This window comes from Phascolarctos cinereus, unplaced genomic scaffold (assembly GCF_003287225.1).
Source record: "Phascolarctos cinereus isolate Bilbo 61053 unplaced genomic scaffold, phaCin_HiC Scaffold_4;HRSCAF=312, whole genome shotgun sequence".
NCBI lineage: Eukaryota > Metazoa > Chordata > Mammalia > Diprotodontia > Phascolarctidae > Phascolarctos > Phascolarctos cinereus.
The window spans coordinates 144,751,122-144,777,206 of NW_027555847.1; positions in this window are offsets into that span (position 1 = coordinate 144,751,122).

Genomic DNA, 26,085 nt, shown 5'->3' on the forward strand with positions numbered 1-26,085 from the left:
TCTTTGCCAATTCATAAAGTTTGTGATGCTTCAGTTATTTTAATATGCATTTCTTTGAACACTAAAGATTTTGAATATTCAGATGGTTATTGGTAGTTTGTGTTTATTCTTTTGAAAAACATTTTTTCTATCATTTAACTACTTGTGTGTTGGGAAATAGGTTTTTACCTTATAGCATTGTGTCAAGCTTTTATAGCTTTTGTATGTCAAATTCATAACAGATTTTAAAAAATAAATGTTTATTGATATATCTTATTTTTTATATCATCCATAATTAACAAAGATGTTTAGTACAGTTTTTTTCTCCAATCATCTTTTCCTCTTGCTCTAGCTGCATTGCTTTTTTTGCACAATTTAAAAAAAAATTTTATATATGTGAAAGTATTTGTTGTTTATAATCTCTTCTATCCTCCTTCTGGCTATTAATTTTCCCCCTTATTTGTGACAAGTATAACTTATACTCCTGTAACTTTTTATTTATGTGACTTTAAAATATTTATTTCTTTTATCCTCTTGGATTTTATTGTGGCATATGGTGCAAGGTGCTGATCAGAAAAAAGGATGTAGATGAGACATTTGGGAAGCATATCCCAAGCGTGTCATAGAGGCTTGAAATAGTAGTGATGGAACACTTCAGTTATCTGGATATGTGCTAGAGTTCCCTCCTTGCCAAAGGCAGAGCAAGTAATAATTTCTTTACTTTCCTTCCTTTGACATGTGAAGGAACCAAGGTTGGGGGTTTAGGTGGGGGTGGTGGAGGAGGAGGATTTCTATTCTGAATCTGATTCTGACATGGAAGGAGGAACTGGTTGTTGGAATGAAAATTTTGAGAATCTGGAGAGGCACTGACTATTATCTTAGAATTTGAGATGGAGGAGAAAAAAACTGAGCATAACCTGACATACACCTAGATTTTGGGAGAGATTTTAGAAGGTTCAGAGAAAGGAAAGATTTAGGATTAGGATGCTCTTTTGAGGTAGGCATGGAATTCTATGGAGGAAGTTAGACAGGAGAGATAGGCAGCTTTCAAGAATGGAATTCAGAAGAAACAAAGTCAAACAGTTCCAGTAAGATCGAAAATGGGGATTTGTCCAAAGAAACCCATGTGGACACATAGGGAACTTACCAACAAACTTAGATTAAAAAAAGATTTAAGTACAAAGTGTAAGCAAGAGCTGATAACAAAGGATGAATATGAACAAAGTCCATGCTATTCTTGTGGGCAAAATGGTAAAAGATGGAGCCATGTGAACTTTAGTACGTATATGGAATCAGTGTTGGCTGTATGGCTGCACCTAACAAGTAGTCATTAATGGTCATTAATGACATTATTGTATGTGGTTTGTCCTTCCTTCTTGAAGAGGACCATGGCATCAGGAAGATGATGCCATGACTTTCAAATGAATTGGATTTAAGTGAGGGAGGGCTGTGTAAAGTCACCAGCCTTACTTTCTCCTCCAGAGCCATCTGGGTCCAGTGACCAGATATAGACCAAGATAACTAGAGATGGCCCCTTAATGATATCAATGTCAACTTGCAAGGAAGGCCCTAGTGAAGTACCCCAAAGATCTATTATTAATCCTCTATTGTTAAACATTTTTATTGATTTTTTGATAAAGGAATAGGTACCCATTCTTATCAAATTTGTATATGACACAAAGATAGGAAGGATAGATAATATGTTGGATGACATTCAAGATTCAAAAATACCTTGACAGCCTAGAGTGTTGTACTGAATTTAATAAAGTGGAATTTGTTAGAAATAAATGTGAAGTCATGCTTAGATTTAAAAAAAAACTTTCACAAGTGCAAAATGGGAGAAGCTTGCCTACCATTAATTTGCCTGCAAAAGACCTGGGGACTTCAGTAAATGACAAATTCAAGTATGGTATGGCAGACCAGCAAGCTAATACAATCTTAGGCACTTTTGAGTGGCATGGTTTCCAGGGCTAAGGAAGCAATACTACTGTTGTAATCTGTCCTGTCAAGGGTCTCCATTATTTTCAGTCAGCTTGGCTTAGCTACATAGAACCTGTGTGACTTTGTGAAAATCTCTTTGTCTCTTTTGGTCTTGGTTTTCCTTTCTGCAAAATAAAGAGATTGGACTAGATAAGCTCTAGTGTCTCTTCTAGCTCCAACTTTCTATGGTCCTATGATTGATCTGGGGTGTAGGGAATGGTCAGAGTAAGACTCTAGTTTACCCCCATGCATTCAGCTATGGGCTCCAGATAGGAAAAAATTGTTGACAGGAAAGAGAAACTAAATTAATGAAAACTAGAGGGTCAGTGTTTTTTCTCACTCTCTTTACCCTGGTTCTAGAGCTCCTCCTTTGTTTCAGTCTCAGTCATAGTAGAAATCTCTAAAGGACTCAAAAGTGACATTCCTCAAAGAATTAAGGATCTCTGTATAACATGACCAGTAAGATGGAGGACTAGACAATTTCTTTAACAATCACAACCTCTTGAGTCTCTTCAAAATAAGAATTATATGCAAGAGGTAAAGCAATTGAAATTGTCTCTATGGTGTCGAAGATAACAAGAACCCTTGTGAGGGACCAACTTGGCAATAAGAGCAGAGAAGACTAATCCCTAGTCTCTAACACGCTTATTCAGAACCTCCTTTTCTACCAGCTCCCATTCTCTTACAAGGCAGACAATCCATCCCACTGGTTATACTCTTGGATCCACTCAGCAGTTCTCTTGTTTCTACCACAGTCTCTACTTGCTAAACTCCTGTAGCCCTCACTCTCTCATTTGGAGTCCATGAGCAACTGAACTCAAATCTGCCTTATCCACCACTCTGTATGGTAAAGGTGTAGGTACAGAAAAGTGGAAGTAGTACCCTCTCTGGAGTGGTAGCATCCCTGCTGTACTGTGGCAATGCTGATCCAGAGAGCTAAGAAACAGAGGAAACTGGGGCATGATGCCAGCATATACATGGAGCTCTACTAGACATTCAAGGGCAACTACATGACTCAGTGGACAGAGTGCTGGGCCTGGAATCAGGAAGACCTGAATTCAAATCTGGCCTCAGACACTTACTAGCTGTGTGACCCTGGGTAAGTTACTTAACTTTTGCTTGCTTTGATCCAGTGGAGAAGGAAATAGCAAACCATTTCAGGGTCTTTGCCAAAAAAACTCCATGGATATTTTGGTCAGGGGGTCATGAAGAATCAACATGAGTGAATGATTGAACAACAAACAATAACAACTAGATATTCAGCAAGAGGCTTAGTATCCAACTGAGAGGCAAGTTCTGTTCCCTCTGAAGTCACTTAGGGCAAAGACTGAGTCTAGTAAAAAATGAATTCCCTAGCATGGTAATAGACTGAGAAAGCCTTGAGGTCCATCCCCTAGGGGAACGCCCATCAAAATAGAAGGAATCAAAAAATGAGAAACTGGGGAATTTAAGGGGGAAAAGTAAGAATTACCAAAGATCTCAGGAGGAAGAAAAGTAGTTTAAAAACTTCAAACTCAAGCAGATAATCCAAAAAGGAAGATAGTAATAACAAAAAAATATAGTGACAACAAAAAAGGATATGGCCTATAGATCATCTAAATCAGTCCAAATATCTCTAAATAAATATTGCAAGACAAAGGAAAATTATTCAACACCTAATGAAGATTCCTGTGGATTTCTAAGAGAGCGTGGAACTACACCAAGATATACTCAAATGGTTCAAGAGAGAAGTAACAATTGGGAAAGCAGAATTTATGGCCTGCATAATAGAAGTAATTGGCAGAATAGAAAAAACTTAAGTCCATGGGGATAAATCTCACCAAAGAAATAAAAGAGAGAACAACTGATAGAGAAGGCAAATAGATAGAAGTGAAGGATAATCTAAAAGAAGATAGTAAAAAGCAAAATCACCAAAAAAATATGATCTCTATGCAAGCAAAACATAGTGATCTTGAAGATAGGATGCCTAGGGAAATTTTAAGGTATATAAATCTTATAAAAGAACACAAGTAAAAAACTTGAATACCATAATTCAAGAAATAAGAAAACTTTCCAGAACCTTTGAACACAGAAAACAAAGTGCCAATCTCAGGAAGACATAGATGGTCTCCAGGAAGCAAATAAAGACAAAACCAAAAAAATTCAACATCAAATATAAACCCTATACTGCAAACTCTGAGACTCATAATAATTAAGTTTAATAATTCTGCTGACAAACAACAAATACTGCAACCAACCAGGAGAAAGACCTTAAAAGGAAATTCAAATAACACAAAACTATTCTTCATCTACCAGAAGCCATAGAAAAGAAAGGAATAATGTGTTCTGAAGAGCAAAGAAGCTGAAGATGCTATCCTCAGGGGATCAGGTTTGAGGTTTCTATTATTTATTTAGGGGCAATGTTTCCTAGGATTGACTCTAAGTTTCTAATGCATTTTTGTTTTTAATGAATCATCAAATAGCATGGTGTAATAGATAGATTTCTAACTAGGTTTGGAGTCAGGAAAACCTGGGTTCAAATCCCACCTCTGACACTTACCAGTATGACACAAGTTAAACTTGATGTGTTTCAAGCACATGTTGGACCTTATCTACTAAGCCATAGGGTGTAGAGGGAGTTCTCACTCTAGGGATATTTCCTTGTACTCCAATGTATAACAAGATCAATATATTAATGATACATTGGGTTATTTTTTATTATTAAAAGGAGATATTATAGGAGAGGAGTTTTAAACTTTTTTGTGTCATGGACCCCTTTGGCTACCTGATGAAGCCGGCAGATCCCTTTTCATGATAATATTTTAAGTGAATAAAATTGAATATGTAGGAATACAAAGACTAGTAAAAACAAGGGTGTAATTTTTCCAATCTAATTTCACCCACCTCTGATATATATATTCATGGACTCCCTGTCTTCCTCTCCCAACCCATTAAGAATCTCTGTACTAGTAAATTATATGTTATCTAAATACTTTGGGTCTTCATCTACCACTATTTTTCCCAAACTTTTCTGACATCCAGAGTTTATGCTAATTTGTCTATAATAGTAGTATAGCCTTTAAGAATGCCACATTTAATAGGATTTCCTGTCCATGTTAGATCTTTCCCCACATAGACAGTCTTTTGTGTTTGATTCTGGTACAGTAATTTGGTGAAGAATTAGTAGGTCTAAAGAATCAGTTTCAAGTTGTTTGAGGTCAAATGGTGATGACTGCTCAAATAGGTTCCTTATTCCTTTTATATGACCCATTGTAATTTAGACAGCAAGTATCTTACACAAGTTTTTTTTATGACAGAAATATTTATATTAAAGAAGCTTAGGGTAGCAAATATTCATTTAAGACATATGAACAGTAATAAAAAAGTAAGAATAAAATATTTTAAAAGAATAAAAATAAAACTCTAAAATAAAAAACCTGAAATAGCACGAAAAAAGAAAAATGAAATTTAGAAAAACACAGGAGACTAAATGGTCATATAATTGTAAGAACAGATTAAAACTAAAATGGTCTTAAACTATTAAAAACAAATATAAATATAAAAACTTGAAGAGAAAAAAACTAAAAACTAGCTATAGTTTAAAACTGGATAATTTGAGAAAGTCATAGAACATTTCATATAAATATGAGAAAAAAAAGGACATACTACAAATGGACAGTAGTCATAAAATACCAACAGATATAAATCTCAAGTTCAATTTACCTAGAAACATTGTAAACTTCTAGAATAAAAGGCAAGGAGATGGTTTTCTTAGCTGTTCCTAGAAGAAAGTCTTCACACAGCAAAAACCACCAATTTAAACTGCACAAAATGTTTCTGCAAAAGTTAAAATATCAAAAGAAATTGAAATATAATATACCAGAAGTTAAGGTATATGGGGCTTTATTCCCAAAGCAGCCTTTCAGCAAAGCTAATAAATGTTTTCTTAGACAAAATGTGGTGGTTGTTTAAGATTTTATATGAATTTGAGAAATTTGTACATTAAATAGCTCTTGAAATGCAAAACTAAGAAGAGCATGCAGCCTCTAGAACAAACACCAGTTATCAAAATAATTATTATAATAAATAGACTTTTTATAACTATGATTATATCTCTCTCAGGATGAAAAAGAAAGTTGTACTTTTTTCTTTTTTTTGTCAAAGGAAGAAGATGTGTGTGGAATGTTTGAGCAAAAATTCTATACAAAAGTGTGTGGAGGACAGAGAAGAACAATTTTTAAAAACAAAGAAATTTAGGAGTGTAAGCCCCTCCTTCAGAGACACTGTCAGTGAGACATGGGAAGACTAGAAGGGAATATTTCACACCAGAAAAGTTGCAGGTTTTTGTGGACCTCTTACAAGGCCTTTGAAGAGAAGCCAGACATCCATGTGGTCATATGGAAAGGAAAGAAAGAGAGTTCCCAGTGTCTTACTAGTGATGTCTCTGAAAGAGGAGTTACATTAGAAAATATAGAAACTTGGTTTAGCATTGCTCCTGTTGGAAAAAGTGTTGCTATCAGTGCAATAAGAAATTTAAGTATTAGCTTTAAATAAAATGGATACTTAAAAAAAAAAACTATGGCAAAAGATAAGCCATTTGACAATTATAACCAAGCATGTAGATTGAATACATTTTGCTAAAAAAGAAAGAAAAGCTATTCCTTTAAATAGGTTAAGAAACAACTAATAAGTTGTCTGCAGGTAACATCTAATATTGAAATACACACATCAATTTAAAGTTATAGGAGGAGTAAAATTTGTTATCTTTGGTTAAAACCAACAAAAATGATTTCAAAATAGAAAGCTTTAAGAGAAATAGAAAAGGGAATCAAATTATGTTTTAAAATGTCATTGAAATGGAAGAATATTAATTTTAAACATCTATGCACCTAATGAAATAGTAAATGTATAAGGGAAAAGTTAACTGAATATTAAAAAGAACTGGATAGACCTCTGTAATAGTGGGAGATTCAAGCAGACCAGTAGCAGAACATGAGAAACTAGACAAAAATATTTGTAAAAAAGAACTGACAAAACGTGATTTAATAGATAAAAGGATATGGAAAAAGTAGGGAATATATCTTTTAGATGAAGACAAATAGAATATTCACAAAATTTCATCATATTTAAGTATACAAAGAACTTACAGATAAATTCACCAGCATTAAAAGTCCTACATTTGAGGGTAATATTGCAATGAAAATATCATTCAATAAGGAAATATATTAAAAATTATAGGTAAGCATATATGAAAAATTTAAAAATTACTTGTTGAATAATGATCGGATCAAAAAACAAATTACAGAAACAACAGTAACATGTGTTACAGATAATGGCAATATAAATGCAATCAAAATTTCTGGGACACAAAGCAGGACTTAAAAAGACATGTTTATTTATAATCAACAAGCCAGAAAAAGAGAATATTAATGAGTTGGTTTTAAACTAACAAAACTGAAAAATCAATAACAAAAGCAACCAGAAAAAAATCCAAAAAATAAAATGAGAAATCAGCAAAATAAACATAATTTATAACATGTATTATAAATAATAAATTATATTATATAATGTTTTGTTATGTCATATAACAATTTATGAGTTGATTTTTTGTATATTATTTTAATTATAAGTTATAAGTAAAAGAACAATTAAATTATTAAGTACAATAACTTTTAAAATATGAAACAGTTGAAAAGCCATTAACAAATTTAAGCAAAAAAAAAACATCAAATGACCAAAACTGGAAATGAAAAATAAAGATCACCCTCCAAAATGTAGAATAAATAAAGACAACAATCACAGACTGCTTTGGGTAAAAAAAACAAACAAAAAAACAAACAAAAGAACCTGATCATACAAAATAAATCAATGAATATTTTTACAGAAATAGAAAATGCTCAAGGAAAGTGGAAAAGGGATAAATTAGGAAAATTCTGAATAAATAAATAAATCAATAAATCCCAATAGGATAAATTGAACTTACTACTAATGCCTTGCTAATGATAGACCAGCTGTTATTAAGGAGCTTTGTGGTAGATCTGGTTAAGAAAAGGCCACACACAGACTGAAGATTATACAATGGTTTAGCTTTATTATTGGGATTCCTGAGATATTTCTTTGATGTCTCTTTTTTGGTACTCTAACCCTTGGGAAGTCAGTCAGTGGAACCATATTGATTTTCTCCTCACCATGTACCAAGTGTGCTCTTGGTATATTTGATATCTTTTCATTGGCTGGGTAGGGGTGGGAGTGTGGGAGGAGGCAGGGTACAGCCTTCTGGCCCAAGTGAGTCTGTGATAAGTCAGTCCATCTTCAGGCAGCTGAGACTGCATTTCTGAGATGTCATTTGTCTAAGACAGTGACAAATTGTTTTTACTTGAAACATATTTGGGAGCCATAGACATAATACCCTGCACTTGTTCCAAACTGATCTTTTCTCTTCATGCCTTCAGCAACATCACTGACCTGACATATTTAGCAAATCACCTCACCTTTTTAATTTATTAGGAAGTCAATGCTAAAGAATGCCTAGGTTTTATGACCAGCAAGATAGAGGATTAGCCACTTAAAAACTTCTCAATTCTGTAACCCTCTTCTTCTCCTACCAGAAAAGGAATAGTGAATCAGACATAAAGTAATTATAGCTAAATCCAATGTAACCAGGGTTTCCATATACTCCTGGAACATTTTGCTTAAGATCCTCCTAATTGGTTGAGAAAATAATGACTCAGTGCTGTTTGCCTGCCTGAGGGGCAGAGTTGGCACTAGAGTTTTGGAAAGGGCATATTTCATTCTTTTTTCAAGAGAGGTCATGTACAAATGGACTACAGGGAGAAAAGAGAAAAAAATAACTTTGGAAAGGGCAAACATTATCAAAGCCAGCTCTTCAGCTGACCCTGATTTCCAGCTTGACTCAGTAGAGAATTTGGATTATTCTCCTTGTATGGGATCAGGGTCTCTCTCTTTTGCTTTAGCTTGAGAAACTTCCTCTCATCTAAAGATGGTATCCACCCATGTATTATCTGGTATCTTCTTCTAATCTGTAGAACTTCTCTGATTTAACTATTTCCTATCTGCTTAGATAAATGAGTTGACTTATTCAGTATTTGTGACGCTCTTTTCTGTAATTCGAATTTGATGGAAAACAATCAAGCCTATAGGTATAACCTTGGTATTCCCTCCCTCTCTAAGAAATAACAGGCAGTAATATGGAAGTATGTTTTGCATGACTTCACACATATAATTGATATCATATTGCTCGCTTTCTCAATTAGTGGGGAAGAGGTAGAAGGGAAACAATGTGTGACTCAAAAAATTTTAATGAATATTAAAAATTAAAGAAATACAATTGTGAAATATTTAATGAAATAAATGAAAATATAATTTCAAAAAACAAAATAGCATCCAGGAAAGTGGCTTGAATCTAAAAATCATGCCCCACACAAGCAATATTTAGAGGAAGCAGTTAGATACAATTCTTGTCTGCCATCCCACTCTCTCAGAGGAGAACAGAGTGGCCAACCTCTTGGCAGTTTCTCCTGCTCCCCTCAAAGCAGGACTCACAGGGTTTCTTGGAAAGGAGTAGATGAGATTCTGGAGATATTTATCAGTGCCTCTTCTGAAGCTTCCTGTCTATATGTTTAGACATCTATGTGGATATTTACATCTTACATGGGGGGCACCCACCTTACGCACAAGGAAAAGAAGACAGAATGTTGACAAGTTAAACTATGGACTAATGCAGAACTCTTATAAATAGAGAACTCATTCAATCCTGGGACAAATTTAAATTTTGGGCTTGCACCTACAATCCATCTTCAGGCCCTTCAAACCTTACTCTACTGGAACACTCTTCTTACTCTTTTTACCTGCATGCATTAAAGAACAACAGATATTGACTCTATTCAGCTACATATAATGAAAAGAGGAAGAAAGAGAGGGAGCTGAAAATGTGTTGCTATTTTGTTGGGCCTAGACTTAAGTTAGGAACCCACAAGGCTATAGAGCGTCTACTTAGAATATCCTCAAACTGATTTTGCAAAAAAGCAGCAGAAACTGACATTGTCCTGGCAAGAAGAAATATTTTTTTTAAAAAAGGAGAATGAAGAATTGGAACAAGATGCCATGGTAAAGAGTCACACAAAGGCCTGAAGAAAAGGGAATAGAAACTTAGCCAGGACCCATCCTCTACCTCCAGAGCAGGGGCTCTTAACCTGGGAGTCCATGAATTTGTTTTTTTGATAACTGTATTTCAATAGAATTGGTTTCCATTATAATCTTATATAATTTATTTTTTTGCATTTAAAAACTTTTGTTTTCTGAGAAGAGGTTCATAGTATTAACCAGAGGGACAAAGGGGTCCATGAGACAAAAAAGTTAAGAACCTTTTTCCTAGAAGAAATTCTGTGTAGAGACCATGACTGACAAAACTTATATCCTCTAACACAAAGAGAATAAAGCAGCCTTGTAATCCAGCATCAGTGGTGTGCTCTTTGGGAAATAGGGAGGGAATAGAGAGTGAATAAAGGGATGGGGGAGAGAGAATAGGAGAGAGGGGGAAAGAGACAGAGACAGAAAGAGAGAGACAGAGATAGAGAGAGACAGGGACAGAGAGACAGAGACAGAGACAGAGAGGTATAAAACAGGGTGAAAGAGCAAAGATTTCAAAGGGAAAATAAAAATCAGTTAGAGCCCAGAGAACAAACAGATATACATTAAAGAACAGATTCTAAAACTAGAACGATAAGCAAATTCTCAAAGAGAATACAAAGCTTGTTCAATAAATATGGTTAAGACAAAGGAAAGTAAACAAATGCTTGACAAAATACAGAATCCCATGGACTCCTTAGAGAGCATGAAACAACAACAGAACACTCCAGAAGTGCTCAAAAGAGAAATAAAATCCATAAAAGAAGAAGTTAGGAACAAATATAGGTCAGAACTTAGAGCTCTAACAAAAAAAATTTGGAAGCTCAATTAGGAAAAAAAACAACAACAGTGCAATGTACATAGGAGAATCTCTGTAGAAGTGAAAGCATGATTTGCACCACAAAAAAAGATTGGTTATGAGGAAAATCTGGCAGGAGAAGCAAAAGTTAACAGTGTAAAAATGAATACATGATTAAACTGATGTGGCTGACCTCGAAGATAGATTGCACAGAGCTAACTGGAAGATAGTTTCTCAGAGGAAGATGACAGATCAAAAAAGAAAAAAAATGCTAAAATACAGGAAACAATACCAAAAAACCTGAGTAGAAGCACTGCATATTAGACAACAAGCCACAAATAAGAGAATCCAGAAAAAAATGCTTCAAACTCCCAAGACAAAAAAAAATTTGCTAAATTTAACTATCTGAACGACAAATTTTGCATGTGTCTGGGAAAAATAACTTGAATTTTAATATCAAAGAATTATTTTATAGTCATGAGAAATAATGGATTGAAACAAAATAGTCTATTAAAAACATAAAGAAGTACAACTATAACTCAAAGTGGTAAACATCTGTACATATATAATGTGTGTGGATATGTACATATTTAATACATGCATACATGTGCGTGGGCAGCTAGTTGGTGCAGTGGATAGAGTGTTGGGCCTGGATGATTCACTTTCTGAATTCAAATCTGGCCTTAGATACTAGCTGTGTGACCCTGGACAAGTCACTTAATCGTATTTGCCTCAGTTTCTTCATCTGTAAAGTGAGCTGGAGAAGAAAATGTCAAATCACTGCAGTATTTTTACCAAGAAAATCGCGAATGGGCTCACAAAGACTTGTGCAAGACTGAAAAATCAATAAACAACAACAAAACACGTATGTGTAATATACACCCACAAATACATGTATGTGTAAGGTATATATGATGCAGTCAGTGAAGAAATTTATTTTGCTTGACCATATATGTTTGTAACAGGGGTTGTGTTTTTCTTTCTTTCTCGATGGAGGTGGGGGAGGAGGGAGAGTAGGTGGGTTTTTACTGATTGAAAAAATTAGATTAAATTACAAGAAAAAGTGATGCACAACAGGGAAAAAAAAAAGAGAATGGCACAAGAGCACTAAAGACAATTTCATAGAAATTGGATGGAAAAGGGAATTCAAACCTGGTACTTAAGAAGTTTTAACCCCGAGAGGAAATCAGGGAGCATTTGAATAAGAGGCAAGGGAAGGAGGAAAGAGTCATGGTAAAGAGACAACATTTTCTCTTTACTGTTCTATTTTCCTAGAATTATCACTGAAGGCTTTTTGACTTTGCTTTTGTGAGGCAAAGGGATCAGGAGTGTCAAGGACTGTCTTTAAAAATCCCCATGTCTTAGAAAGACTTGTATGAACTCATGTAGAGAAAAGTGAGTAGAACCAGGAGGGCACTGTACAGTGACTATAATATTGTAAAGAAAGGTGACTTTGTTTCTTTGTTTCTTTCTTTTTTTTTTGGTAAGACAATCAGGGTTAAGTGACTTGCCCAAGGTGTTAAGTGTCTGATACTGGATTTGAACTCAGGTCCTCCTGACTCCAAGGCCATAGCTGTATTCACTGCGCCACCTAGCTGCCCCGAAAAGATGACTTTGGAATATTTTGGAGATTGAAACAATGCAATGGCTCAAGAAAAAAAAACAAAAAAAAACATGCTTCCTAATTCATGGAAGAGAAATCGTGGACTAGAGTTGTGTAGAATGAGTCATGTTTTCAGAAAAGGCCAATGTGTGGATTTGTTTTATGTGACTACACTTACTTTTTATAAGCTAGAGTTTTAATTTTGGATAGAGGGTTGGGACAGTTATGGGGGAGGATGTGATAGTGATACAAAAGAAAAGAGATGAAAGAAAGGAGTATCAGTGAAATTCTTAAGAACACACAAAAGGGAGCCGAAGAAAGTTTAGAAGGGGACATAAACTGGCAGGGCAGTGCTAGAATGTTAAATTTCATAACATGCTAAAAAAAGCAATAAGTTGGATCCAGACATAGTGGCACACACCTAAAATCCTTGTTACTGGGTAGATTAAGGCTGGAGGTTCACTTGAGCTCAAAAGTTCAGCGCTTCAGTGGACTAAGCTGATTGGGTAATCACACCAAGTCCAGTATGGTGAGAATCTGAGAGCTGAAGGCCATCATGCTACCTAAGGAGGAGCAAACCAGCCCAGGTTGGAAATGGAGCAGGTTTCTTTTGGCCTTGAAAGAGACTTCTGAGGAGAAGCCGGACAGTCATGGGTAAACAGGGAGGCCTAGTATCAAAACAAAATATAAGAAAAACAAATAAAGAAAAGACCCATTTAAAAAACAAACAAAAGACCTATTTGAAGCTGTTTTTAATAGAGATTAATAGTTTCACAGACAATTCCCTTTTTCTTTTCTTTGTATTTAGAAAAAAAGGGGAAAAAATTAAAATCTCTAAGATGGTTTTTCATTGTTGTAGTTCATGATGCCTGGAACAAATGTTAAAAGATTTTAATCAAATTGTTATTCCATTGCGTGAAAACTGCTGATGGTCAGAACACCAGGCAGTACTTTTTTTAAAAGTGTTTTTTTTCAGCCAAAGACAAGGTTTATTAGAACATCTGTCATATTGGGCACACTCTTAAGGAGTCTTAACATTAGTAAGCTATTGGCTAGATTATAAGAATCCCAGTCTTTTTTAAAGTTTTTATTGACATCATTTCTTTTTTTAACATTACCATATTCTCTCCCAGGATAATTCCTTTTTCCTCTTCCAGGGAGTCATCAAGATAAGAAGAAAAGAAAAAGAAGAAAAAAATCAGATTAATGGACCAATATATTGAAAAAGTGTGAAATTATATACCATGTACCACACTTGTAGATCTCCCACCTCTGCAACAGGATAGAGATGTTTTTTCATATACCTCCTTTTGAGTCATACTTCTTTGTAATTTTATATTCATTTTTATTTGGGGGGGGTTGGTTCTTTTGATTTATAATTGTTGTAGTCATTGTATATATAGTTTTAAATTTGGCTCTACTTATCTCACTGCATCAGTTCATCACTGGATCATTCAGTGCTTCTCTGTATTTATCATTCATGTACCACAATTTGTTTGGGCAGGCAGTACTTCTGGAGCTCAGTTTCTTCTGTCAACAGATGATGTTCAATGTATGTACCATGCCTAGTTATTTGTGTTAATTTTCCTGATTCCAACCTATTAATGGCACAGGACTAAGTTCATTCTTGTATGGGGGGTTGGAGGGGAAGATAGAGAAAGAGAAAAAGGAGGAGAAGGAGGAGGAGAAGGAAGAAGATGAAGAAGAAGAAAAAGCAGAAGAAAAGAAGAAAAAGAAGAAGACGATCACCTCTGTCTTTTTTTTTTTACCTCTGCTGAAGAATAACAGAATCTGCTCCAGTTCCTTATTTTCGCTCTGTGTGTATCTGTCTGTTTCAAGTGTGTTTCTTCTAAAGAACATAGTGTTGGATTCTGATTTCTAATCCAGTCTACTATCTGCTTCTGTTTTATGTGAACTCATCCCATTTATATTGATGGTTATGATTACTAACTATGTATTTCCTTCCATCCTGTTTTCCCCTTTTTATCCTTCCCTCTTTCTTTTTTTATCCTGCTCCTCCTCAAAAGTTTCTTTTGCCTGTGACCTCTGGCTCCTTTAATCTGCCCTCCCTTCTGTTAGCTTCCTCCCCCAATTCTCTTATAACTTCCCCCTCCTATTTCCTTGTTGGGTAAGATAGGGTATACCCAAATGAGTGTATATGTTTTTCCCTCTTTGTACTCATTTTGATGAGGGGAAGTTCAAGCATTGCCTGCCACCACCACCCATCTCCCTTCCACTGTAAAAGCTCTACCTTGTGTACTTCTTGTATCAGATAATTTTCCATTTTCTTCCTCTCCCTTCTTGCAGTATGTCCTTCTTTTTTACCTTTTCATTTTTTTTCAAGATAGTCCCATCATAGCCAACTCACATCGATGCCCACTGTCTATGTATACTCCTTTAACTGCCATAATAATAAAGTTCTTAGGAGTTATAAATATCATTTTCCCATATAGGAATATAAATAATTTAACCTTATTGGATCCCTTATGATTTCTCTTTCACGTTCACCTTTTTCTGCTTTTCTTGTGTATTCTATTTGAAAGTCAAATTTTCTATTCAGCTCTGGTCGTTTCATCAGGAATGCTTGAAAGTCCTCTATTTCATTAAATATCAATTTTTCCCCCTGACGGATTATACTCAGTTTTGCTGGGTAGATGATTCTTGGTTGTAATCCTAGCTCCTTTGCCCTCCAGAATATCATTCCAAACCCTCTGCTCTTTTAATGTGGAAGCTGCTAAATTATGTGTGATCCTGACTGTGGCTCCACAGTATTTGAACTGTTTCTTTCTGGCTGCTTGCAATATATTCTCTTTGACCTATGAGTTCTGGAATTTGGCTTTAATATTTCTGGGAGTTTTCATTTTGGGATCTCTTTCAGGAGGTGATCAGTAGATTCTCTCAATTTCTATTTTACCTTCTGGTTCTAAGATATTGAACAGTTTTCCTTGATAATTTCTTGAAATATGATGTTTAGGCTTTTTTTTTTTATCATGGCTTTCAGGTAGTCCCGTTAATTCTTAAATTATCTTTCCTTAATCTGTTTTCCAGGTCAGTTGGACAATAAGAAACTACTAGATATTTCATTTTTTCTATTTTTTCATTTTTTTTACTTTGTTTTATTTTTTTATGTCACATGGAGTCATTAGCTTCCACTTGTCCAATTCTAATTTCTTCTTCTTCTTCTTCTTCTTCTTCTTCTTCTTCTTCTTCTTCTTCTTCTTCTTCTTCTTCTTCTTCTTCTTCTTCTTCTTCTTCTTCTTCTTCTTCTTCTTCTTCTTCTTCTTCTTTTTTGGCTAGGCAATGGAATTAAGTGACTTGCCCAGGGTCACACAGCTAGTGTTATGTGTCTGAGGCTGGATTTGAACTCAGGTCCTCCTGAATTCAGGGCCAGTGCTCTATCCACTGTGCCACCTACCTGCCCCTCCAATTCTAATTTTTAAGGAATTATTTTCTTCAGTGAGCTTTTGTGCATCTTTTTCCATTTGACCAATTCTGCTTTTTAAGGAGTTCTTCTCTTCGGTGGATTTTTGTGCTTCTTTTATCATTTGGCCAATTGTGTTTTTAAGGTTTTATTTTCTTCAGTATTTTCTGCATCTTTTACCAAGCTGTTAACTCTCTTTTCATAATTTTCTTGCATTGCTCTAATTTCTTTCCCCAATTTTCCCTCTACCTGTTTTATTTGATTTTTCAAATCTTTTTGAGCTCTTCCATGAATTCTTGTTGGGTTTGTGTCCAATTTACATTTTTTTCCTTTGAGATTTTGCTTGTAGCTGTTTTGCCATTGTTGTCTTTTGAGTTTTGTCTCAATCTTCCCTGTCACCATAATAGATTTTTATGGTCAGGTTCTTATTTGTTTTTAGTTTGCTCATTTTCCCAACCTATTTCTTGACTTTTAATTTTATGTTAAAGTTGTGTTCTGCCCTAGGGTGGAGGTGGCATTGTCCCAAGCTTCAGGCTTTTCATGCTGCTGTTTTCACAGCTAGGTCTGAGAGCTCTGTAAGTTTTTGATGCTTCCATGGTGGCATGATCTAAGGAGAGGTAGAGTCATTGCTCTCCTAGCCTGTGCTCTGGTCTTTTTCCAAGGAGGGTCTTTTCTCCCCTGCAGCTACAAGTGCTAGCACTCATCTTGGCCGTGGACTATGACTAGGGCCCCTGCTCTCCCATGGCCACAAGCACTAGTGTTCTTTCTGACTTAGAACTGATACCAGGGCTCCTACTCCATTATGAGTGAACACAAGAACTCTTCTCCACCCTAGGACAACCAGAAGCTGCAGCTTGCAACTGTGTATAGGCAATGCAACAGGTCATGCACCCAGTGCCAGCAAATGGTCCGGCTGTAGTCTTTATTTCTGACCAGTTGTCAGACCCCCCTCATTGTCGCTGGACTGAGAACTACCAAACCTACTGCTGATGCTGCCTGTCACCTATGCTCTGGGCTAAACTCCCATTCTGTTGTCACAGACCTCTCCTGCTAACCTCCTAAGATATCTTGGTCTGGAAAAATGTCTCACCAGAGATTCCAAAATTCAGTTTGAAGTGTTATTTTAAAGTTGTTAGGTAGAGAATGCTGGGAAAGTTTAGCTGAGTTGCTTCCTATATTCTGCTATCCATAAACACACCACTCTGCCATCCACAAATACCCCTTTCTAAAAGCTATTTAAGATGGGCTGATGAATTGATTCTGAACTGATAATCTTGTGGGAAAAGATTCTAGTCAGGTATACAGTCAGTGGCATTAGAGGATCATACCCTATTCAGGTATCTTCTAGAACCCTGATAGGAAGATGTAGCTAAGCTCTGGGGACTTGACTCATCAGCTGGAATTGGGAAAGAGTTCTAAGAATAGACCACAATTTTATTCATTTTATTCAATTTTTATTCATTTCACAAATACCTATTAAATACTAGCAGTGTGCAAACACTTTACTAGACACTGTGGAGATATAGAAAGAAATAATATATAATTTGTATACTCATGACATAAAAGAGATGGATGGAAATCAATCTGTGTTGGACTGTGAATTCAAATAAAAGGGAAAATACTCCTGAGAACAACATCCTTTAGCTGTCTAATCATAAATAGTTATGATCTTAATTTCAGTGGAGATTCAACACTTCTAGTGTCTTGATGTCTTGAACAAACAAGCAGAATTATATAAACAAAGGTGTTTAATTAACAATTATTAATGGAGAAATTATCATGTGTAAGGCCTGAACTTAGAATTAAATATGATTGTAGCTTGTGAGGTGCTTTTGATCCTGCAGAAGACATATATACAGAGAACCAAAATATATAGCGTAATGTGAAAGTACAATTATTATTTTTTCTTAATGGGGTGGGGGGTGCAGCATAGGGGAGGGCCTGAGAGGTCACATGACTTATCCACAGTCATAAAGCAATTAGGTTACAGGGGCAGGATTTGGACCCAGATATTCCTGAATATGAGGCCACCTCTCTATCATTTTGCAATAAGAGAGGTAAAAATCACTAGAAGAGTGTGGAAGAAGAAGGGCTCATCTCTGGCTGGGGAAATCAGAGAAGGCTTCCAGAAAAATGTGGCATCTGCACTGGACTTTGAAGAGTAGGTAGAAATTGAAAAGAATGGTCATGGAATGATAGTTTTAAAGTTGGAAAGGACCTCAGAAGTAATTGAAACTCCCCCACCTTCATTTCTACAGATCAATCAACAAGTATGTATTAAGCACTTACTAATGTGCCAGGGATACAAATACCAAGAATGAAACAATTCCAACTTTCAAGAAGCTTTCATGATAATAGGAATATAAATATATATATACATATATATGTAAATGAACTTGTACTTGCATAAGTGTACATAGCAAAGTGAATAAATGCAAATATTTACACACTGATACCCAGAATGGTTAAGTGATTTGCCCAGGGTCCCACAATTTGTAATGGCTTGAGATAGGATTTGAACCCAAATCTTCATCATTCCCCATGACCTCCAGCCTTCTATCTGCTACATTAGGCTGCCCCCAAGGAGCTGGGGTTGATGCTTTGAAGGGAGGAATTTCATATGAGAGAGAAACTAATCAGTCACTCTTTGGTGTGACTTCTGCCAAAGTCATACTTCAATGTCTCATTGTAACATAGGAGTCATTCTGTCTTCTCACGCTAGTGAAATCACATTATATTTTCTCTGGTCATAAAGGACGTTAGCAGTCTTGGGTAAGAGACAGAAAATGCAATAAGCAAATCATTAGGGAAATCTTGTTCTATTTATCTTAGAAAGGTTTACAAGTGCATTTCTCTGGATGCCTTATTTTAGCAGGAATCAGAATAGACATTGGTGAAGACTTTTTTCATTACTAGATTTCCACCTTGAATGTTTCAAAGAAGGCATTTGCTTAACGTTCTGGTGATAAGGATGTGATCAGCTAAAATCAAAGAAGTGAGCAGAAACCAATGTTGACTTTTTGCCCCAGGGGTGATGGAGATGGAGATGAATCCTGACAGGCTCAGACATGACAAGATCTCTATCGAGCAGGAATGGGTGATTCATAAATTGTAGTGGCAAGTCCTCTCCAAGGGCCTTGTTGTGCAGCAATGCCTGAAAGAGCCCAGCCTGCTCCCAGAATACAAAAAGTAGCTGACTGGCTGGCTGTTGAGTAATACAAACCCTGCTACCCTTGACAAATTAAACATAAGCAAGCCTCTGGTGTGCTACAGCCCTAAGTATAAAGAAAATTAACAGGTATTAGATTAACAGACACCCCTCCAGCAAATGGTGTAGGGGATGTCATTTAAGAGGTACCGTGCTGTAGCTGAGCACCTTTTAAATGATTTTTGCTTGTAGGAACTGCTTCACAGTTTTGTTTTTTTTTTATCTTAAAAGCCTGGGATGAAACAGGGGGCAGGGTAGTAAATCCTGAAAAGAAAGGGGGCAAGGGTGGTGGTGGTAGTAGTGGGATCAAATCTCTTTCTCTCTCTGTCTGTCTGTCTGTCTCTCTCTTTCTCTTTGTCTCTCTCATTTATTCTGATTTGACTTATTGAGTTAGTGAACTCAGGCAATATGTTTTCCTTTCCTCTCCCAGTTGCAAAGTATACAGTTATCCCTTCCACATCATGACTGTCCCCATCATAGTTTTGCTATATCATGGGTTGGCATAAGAAATGAAATGGGGATTTTTGGGAAGTTTTGTGGAAGCTGCAGAAGATATGTGAAGGTTAACAGATGACACAGAAAAAGTTTAGAAACTCAAAAATGCATAAAAATATATAGCATTACATAATATCAACATATTTTATCTTTTAGTATAATAATTCAGACTTCTCTACTGTGAAGGGAGAGGCAAAACTTTTTATGCAGATTTTCCAGATTGTGGGGCCACTGCACCCCTAATCCCCACAATGTAGAAGGGATAACTGTAGCATCCTACTGATGGCGCTATGTTTATATTTGTTAAATACTCAAATATAATTTGCATTTTGCCTGGTTTGGGGGTTTCATTTTGCAACAGTGGTCCCATTTGACTCTGAAGCCTCTTGCTACACCATGTTCAGTGGATGATATTTGAGCTAATTATTATTATGCAAATTTGATTTGACTCCCATCCAGTTTTTTTCTCTACTGTACCAAGAGATGAAGCAAAGATTCTAAATCAAATAGTAAAACATTTAATTGGGACAGTATAGCAAAGTAAGTAACAGAAAGATCAATCAATAAAACCATTCTTATTTGGTCCCCTAGCTCCCCAAATATACAAGTTATGGTTTTTAAAAGATGGGAGTAAGGGGCAGCTAGGTGGCGCAGTGGATAGAGTGCCGGCCCTGAAGTCAGGAGGACCTGAGTCCAAATCCGGCCTCAGACCAAACACTTGACACTTACTAGCTGTGTGACCCTGGGCAAGTCACTTAACCCCAATTGCCTAACACACACACATAAAAAAAATAAAAATTAAAAAAAAATAAAAGACGGGAGGGACATGGATGTTTCTAATCATTACGGAAGGAAGCACTAAATAGGAGTCTACTGAAGATGAGAAAGAGGGGGATGACTATAGGACAATCCACTAAAGGAGTTGGCAGAGGACGAGATTAAGGGCATATGTGCAGGAGGGTGCCTGGGCAAAAGGAAGGGATGTCTCTTCATTGACAAGAATGAAGAAGGAGATAGAGGGGAAAGATGTCTGAATGATGGGAGAGTAGGAAGAGAGAAGGAGGAGCCCTTAGCGAATGACCTCAATATTTTTGGTGAAGTATAAAGCAGTATCTTCATCTGGGAAGCTGAGGTGAGGCTTGAGAAGAGATGAGGAAGTTTTTAATAGCCCTATTGAGTGTGATAGTGAAAAAAATTGGGAGGATTTTATTTTGCATTATATATGTATATATACATATATGTATAATTTACATATAGAGATATGTGGATATGTGTATACCTATGTATGTTTCTCTATATAGTGTATATGTAATACGTGGGTATGAATGAGCAATAGGAATAAATTGATTTTTTGAAAATTTAATAAAATTAATATCACCAAGCAAGAAAGCTTGGATTTTGAGTTTGCCTTTCTACTTTCTTTTTCTAAGGCTCAGTTCCTTAGTCTTAGCACAAGAAATTGGAAAGTAAGGCTCAACTCCTGTGGCCAGAAGACAGAAAGACGTGGGTGAAGAAGCTTAGTTGGTTGAACTCAGTATGAGCCACCCTGGGAACCCAGGAGTCCAGGGCTAAGAGAGGGAATCAGGAAGCCAAAGGTGAAGAAACACAAAGGAAAGGATGCTAAGAAATGCTGCGTGAATGGGTCAGCCAAAATGAAGATGGAAGGATAAGAAAAATCCAAGACAGAAGCTAGCACTCATATGGGAATCCTTGAAGCTTGGAGCCATCTTTGCCCTTATTACCAGCGGGAATTCCTCTCAAAGAGGCAGCTGAGAGATGTAATACATAGACTAGAGGACACTGCCATGGCACAGGGGAGCGGATTGGGGATGGGGTTCCAATGTGTCACTTCCTATTCCTCCTAGCTTTTATCTTGAACAAATGGGCTCATTGACACACTACAAAATGGGCACATGGTTTTCTTAAGACTCTATGACATCTTGTAAATTTTAGTGAAATTAAACAGATAGAACATATCTACATATGCATAAACATGTATTTCAAAAGACCAATGCTATTCTTCAAAGGATGAGAATAGGGTTAAAACTGACTGTGCCTTGTGCGACCAAGACACTGAATAAATGAATGATATATTATTTCATTCTATTTTTAGGGAAGGAGTAGAAATTTTTTTAAAGCCAATTTCCTTAAAGTATGTTTACCCCCATTGCTCTGAAAGGAATGATTTCTTAGAAATGTTCACCCTCATCAAAACAGTTATTGAAGCGCCTACTTCTTTTGTGGAAAAACAAGGTAGAGAGAAACTGTCAGTAGATATGAAGAATAAGAATTTATCCATTTTAAGAACTGTGTAGAATATTGGTGTAATTCAATCTGCTATAATTTTGTAAACAAAAACTGAATCAGCCTGAATATTACTTCCCTATTCCCCCTCTGTTAAAACAATGATTTTCAATTAGTGTATTAAAAAGTAATCAAGGGAATTCAACTGGAGTTAGGGAAAAAAGTGTTAATGAATTTTTGACCTGTCTTGAAGCTAATATAATCAAGTGGGGTCTCAGGAGTGTCATCCTGGAAGACATCATCTTGAATCCCAATTTACATTTAACAGGGTGTGAGCAACAGTCCCAGTTTATAGCCTACTCACCACATTTATAGTCTCATCTATGGGGTTTGGAATTTAACATTATTACTTAGACATCTTTTGTTAGTAATTACTCAGAGCATTGCTGTTTTATAGATTAATTTTATTACCCCTTTTCTGTAGAAGAAACTGAGGTAAAGAAACAGGTTCAAGGCCGTACAGCCTATCTTTAAATTTCTAATTCTTTCTGCAATGTATAGCTTGCCAGATGAGACAACATCAAATGAATTTCCATTAGTGTGAGGCAGCATGTTAGCTTTATAGGCTTGGAAGATGAGCTCACATCTAATCCTTCCTGAAGCAGGAATCCCCTGTAAGTTACTAACAAAGTGGTTACCTGGCCTCTGCTTAAAGATTGTCAGTGAAGTAGCTGTCATGGCCTCCCAAGGCCTCCCAAGCCTTTTCCATTTGGGGGAAGTTCTGATTATAAAGCTTGCTTTTTTTTTTTAATTCTTCCATACGTTAAGCTGAAACCTGCATTTCTTTAGCTTTCAAGTTACTGGCCTTAGTTCTATCAACCCAGACCAAGTAGAATGTGTGCAATCATTTTTTCTGTACAACCAGCTCTAAATCTTTTTTTTGTTTGTTTATTTCTCTAGGCTAAATGTGCCCAACCTTTATATGGCATAGTTAGGAGTCTGCTCACCATCTGACCAATTCCTCTGGTTCAGCCCCAGTTTGTCAATATCCCTTTTGAAATGAATCACTCTGAACTGTACATAGCACATCATATGTCTGAGCTGACTAATTTGGGGAGATTGTGGCTATGACCTATGGCCGCAGACCCTTACTAGCTGTATGACCCTAGGCAAATCACTTAACCTCTGTCTGCCTTAATGCACTGGAGAAGGAAGTGGCAAACTACTCCAAGAACTTCACCAAGAAACGCTCCACTCCAGTGGGGTAGCGTGACCTGTTTTGCTTTGTACATTATACACAATGGATAAAGCACCAGGCTTGGAATCAGGAAGACCTGAGTTCCAGTCAGACTTCAGATGCTTCCTAGTTGTGTACTCTGGGCTAGTCAAGTAACCTCTGTTTGCCATCTGTAAAATAGAGATTAGAATAGCATCTGTCTTTCAGGAGTGTTGTAAGGATCAAATGAGATAATAATTGTAATGCGCTTAGCACAGTGCCTGGCACTTCGTAAGTACTTTATAAATGTTATCGTCATCATCATGATCATCAGGATTACTATTACTTCTGTAGTATGTAGGGCACCCTTCTTGTATATTAAATGATTTTCCAGAAAAGCTATACCATGGTCAAAATTCTCTGTGGGTAATTATGCAAAATCATAGATCATAAGCCCCTACCCATGTATTTAGTTTTACTAACCAGCCAAAACACATCATTATTTTAAATCAGACATTAAACGAAATAGCAGAGTCAGAAAAGTTGCAATAGAACATTCTCCCACAGACCTTGGGCACATTTTCACACAAATTTACATACCACCAGTAGGAAGATCAGATATACCTGAGAAACATGTATGATAAATCAACTGGCATCCTCTGGTGATACCATCCCATTGCCCTAACTAGGTTTACTTGCACTGATTTGGGCCTGTAAGGGCACTAAATATATTGATGCCATTTCCCACTGGGCATGAAGCCATGTCTCTGCTTCTCCCCCCCCCCCCAAATCTTTGTGCTGATATGTTCTTATTGTTTTAGCTCTTACCTGAGGGACAACCTGTTCCAAATAAGAGAAGATGGCTTTGCCTTCTCTTTTGGCTCAGAGTCTCCAGTCCATCTTCAATTCTTTTATTTTTTAAAATAATTATTTATTTTTAGTTTTCAACATTCACTTCCGTAAGATTTTGAGTTTTAAATTTTCTCCTTCTCCCTTTCCTCCCCCTCCCCAAAATGGCATGCAATCTGATATAGGCTCCACTTCTACATTCATATTAAGCATATTTTCTCATTAGTCATGATGTAAAGAAGAATTAGAACTGTTAGGAGGAACCATGAGAATGAAACAATAAAAAACAACATCAGAAGAAAAGGAGAGCAAATAGTGTGTTTCCATCTGCATTCAGACTCCAGTGTTCTTTCTCTGGATGTGGATAGCGTTTTCCATTATGAGTCTTTTGGAGTTGCCTTAGATCCTTGCATTGCTGAGAAAGGCCAAGTCTATCAAAGTCAGTCATTGCACACTGTGGCTATTACTGTGTACAATGTTCTCTTGGTTCTGCTCATTTCACTAAGCATCAGTTCATATAAGTCTTTCCAGGTCGGCCTGCTCATCCTTTCTTATAGCACAATAGTATTCCATTACAGTCATATATCACATCTTCAATTCTTTTAATAATAAAATGCAGACTCTCATAGACTATAGCTGTTGAACCAGGACGACGACAACAACCACGACCTTCATTGTGGCTTTTTTCTCTAGATATAGAGAATGGAGACCTATAATGTCCTACTCTTAACCCTAAGCTTGGTTAACCTACAGGCATTTCATCTGTCTAATTCCTCCTGCTTAATAGATCTATATCATTCTCCCAAGCTTCTATGTGACATAAGGTTAGAAATTCTTCCTTAACCCCCATCAATCCCTGATCCTCAATCTGTGTCCCCTTTTAAAACATTACATTTGCTGCCTTCCAACAAACCGCAAAGGGTGGACCTGAGGTGTACTAAGCCATCACTCACGGGTCTTGCCATGCACATGAATGGGAGAAGAGGAAGGAAAGAACAGACAGGTGGAGCTACTGAAAGGGTATTTATTACCTCTCCCCTAAAATGTATTAAAATTTAATTCTTGCCTTTCAATCAGTCAACAAGCAAACTCATAGTCCCAGCCTGTCAAGAACTTTTTAGTTCCTGGTTCTGTCATCCAACAGATTAGCTATCCCTTACATCTTCAAGTCATCCAGTGTGTGGTGTAGTGGATAGAGCACAGGCCTTGAAATCAAGAAGACCTGGTTTTGAATCCTACCTATGATCCTCTGACCATGAATACCTTGTTAAACCAGAGGACTCTGAAATTACTGAGGGCAACTTTGGATAACTGCATTCTTACCCTCTCTTTCCTGACCTCTGCTGACCATTTAAAAAAAAAATTCTGTCTTTTCACACCCAACATAAATGCAAGTGTTCTATTTATTGTCCTTAGTATTTACCATAAGCACTGACTCATTCTAGGTTTCAGCCTCCTTGACGCTATTCTTACCTGACATCCATACTTTCATAGCGTCCATTTCCTTAAAAGGTGAGTTTGAGGGGGAGGGATACAGCAGGAAATTTAGGCAAGAGAACAACAAAAGATATCAGTAAAACTTATTTGAAAAAAAAGTTGAGCTTGTCAAGTAAGCTCAATTTATACATCAATGAACCTTCATGGAAATGATAAGTACCCAGAAAACACTTTCTAACTTAGTCAAATGGGGGTTACTACTTGATCACTACAAAGCCAGAGTGGTTTGAATAAGTCCTACCAAACAAAATTAATTTCTTTTCTTTTTTTTCTCTTAATTCCTTTCCTCTTCTTTCTTCTTTCCCCCTCCCTCCCTCCCTCCCTCCCTCTCCCTCCCTTCCTTCCTTCTTCCTTCCTTCCTTCCTTCCTTCCTTCTTCCTTCCTTCCTTTCTTCCTTCCTTCCTTCCTTCCTCCTCCCTCCTTCCTCCCTCCCTCCTTCCTTCCTTCCTTCCTTCCTTCCTCCTTCCTTCCTCCTTCTTCCTCTCTCTCCCCTCCTTCCTCCTTCCCTTCCTCCTTCCTTCCCCTCCTTCCTTCCCCCCCTTCCTTCTCTTCCCCCTTCCTTCCTTCTCCCCCCTTCTTCTTCCTTCCCTCCTTCCTCCTTCTTCCTTCCTTCCCTCCTTCCTCCTTCCTTCCTCCTTCCTTCCTTCCTTCCTTCCTTCCTCTTCTT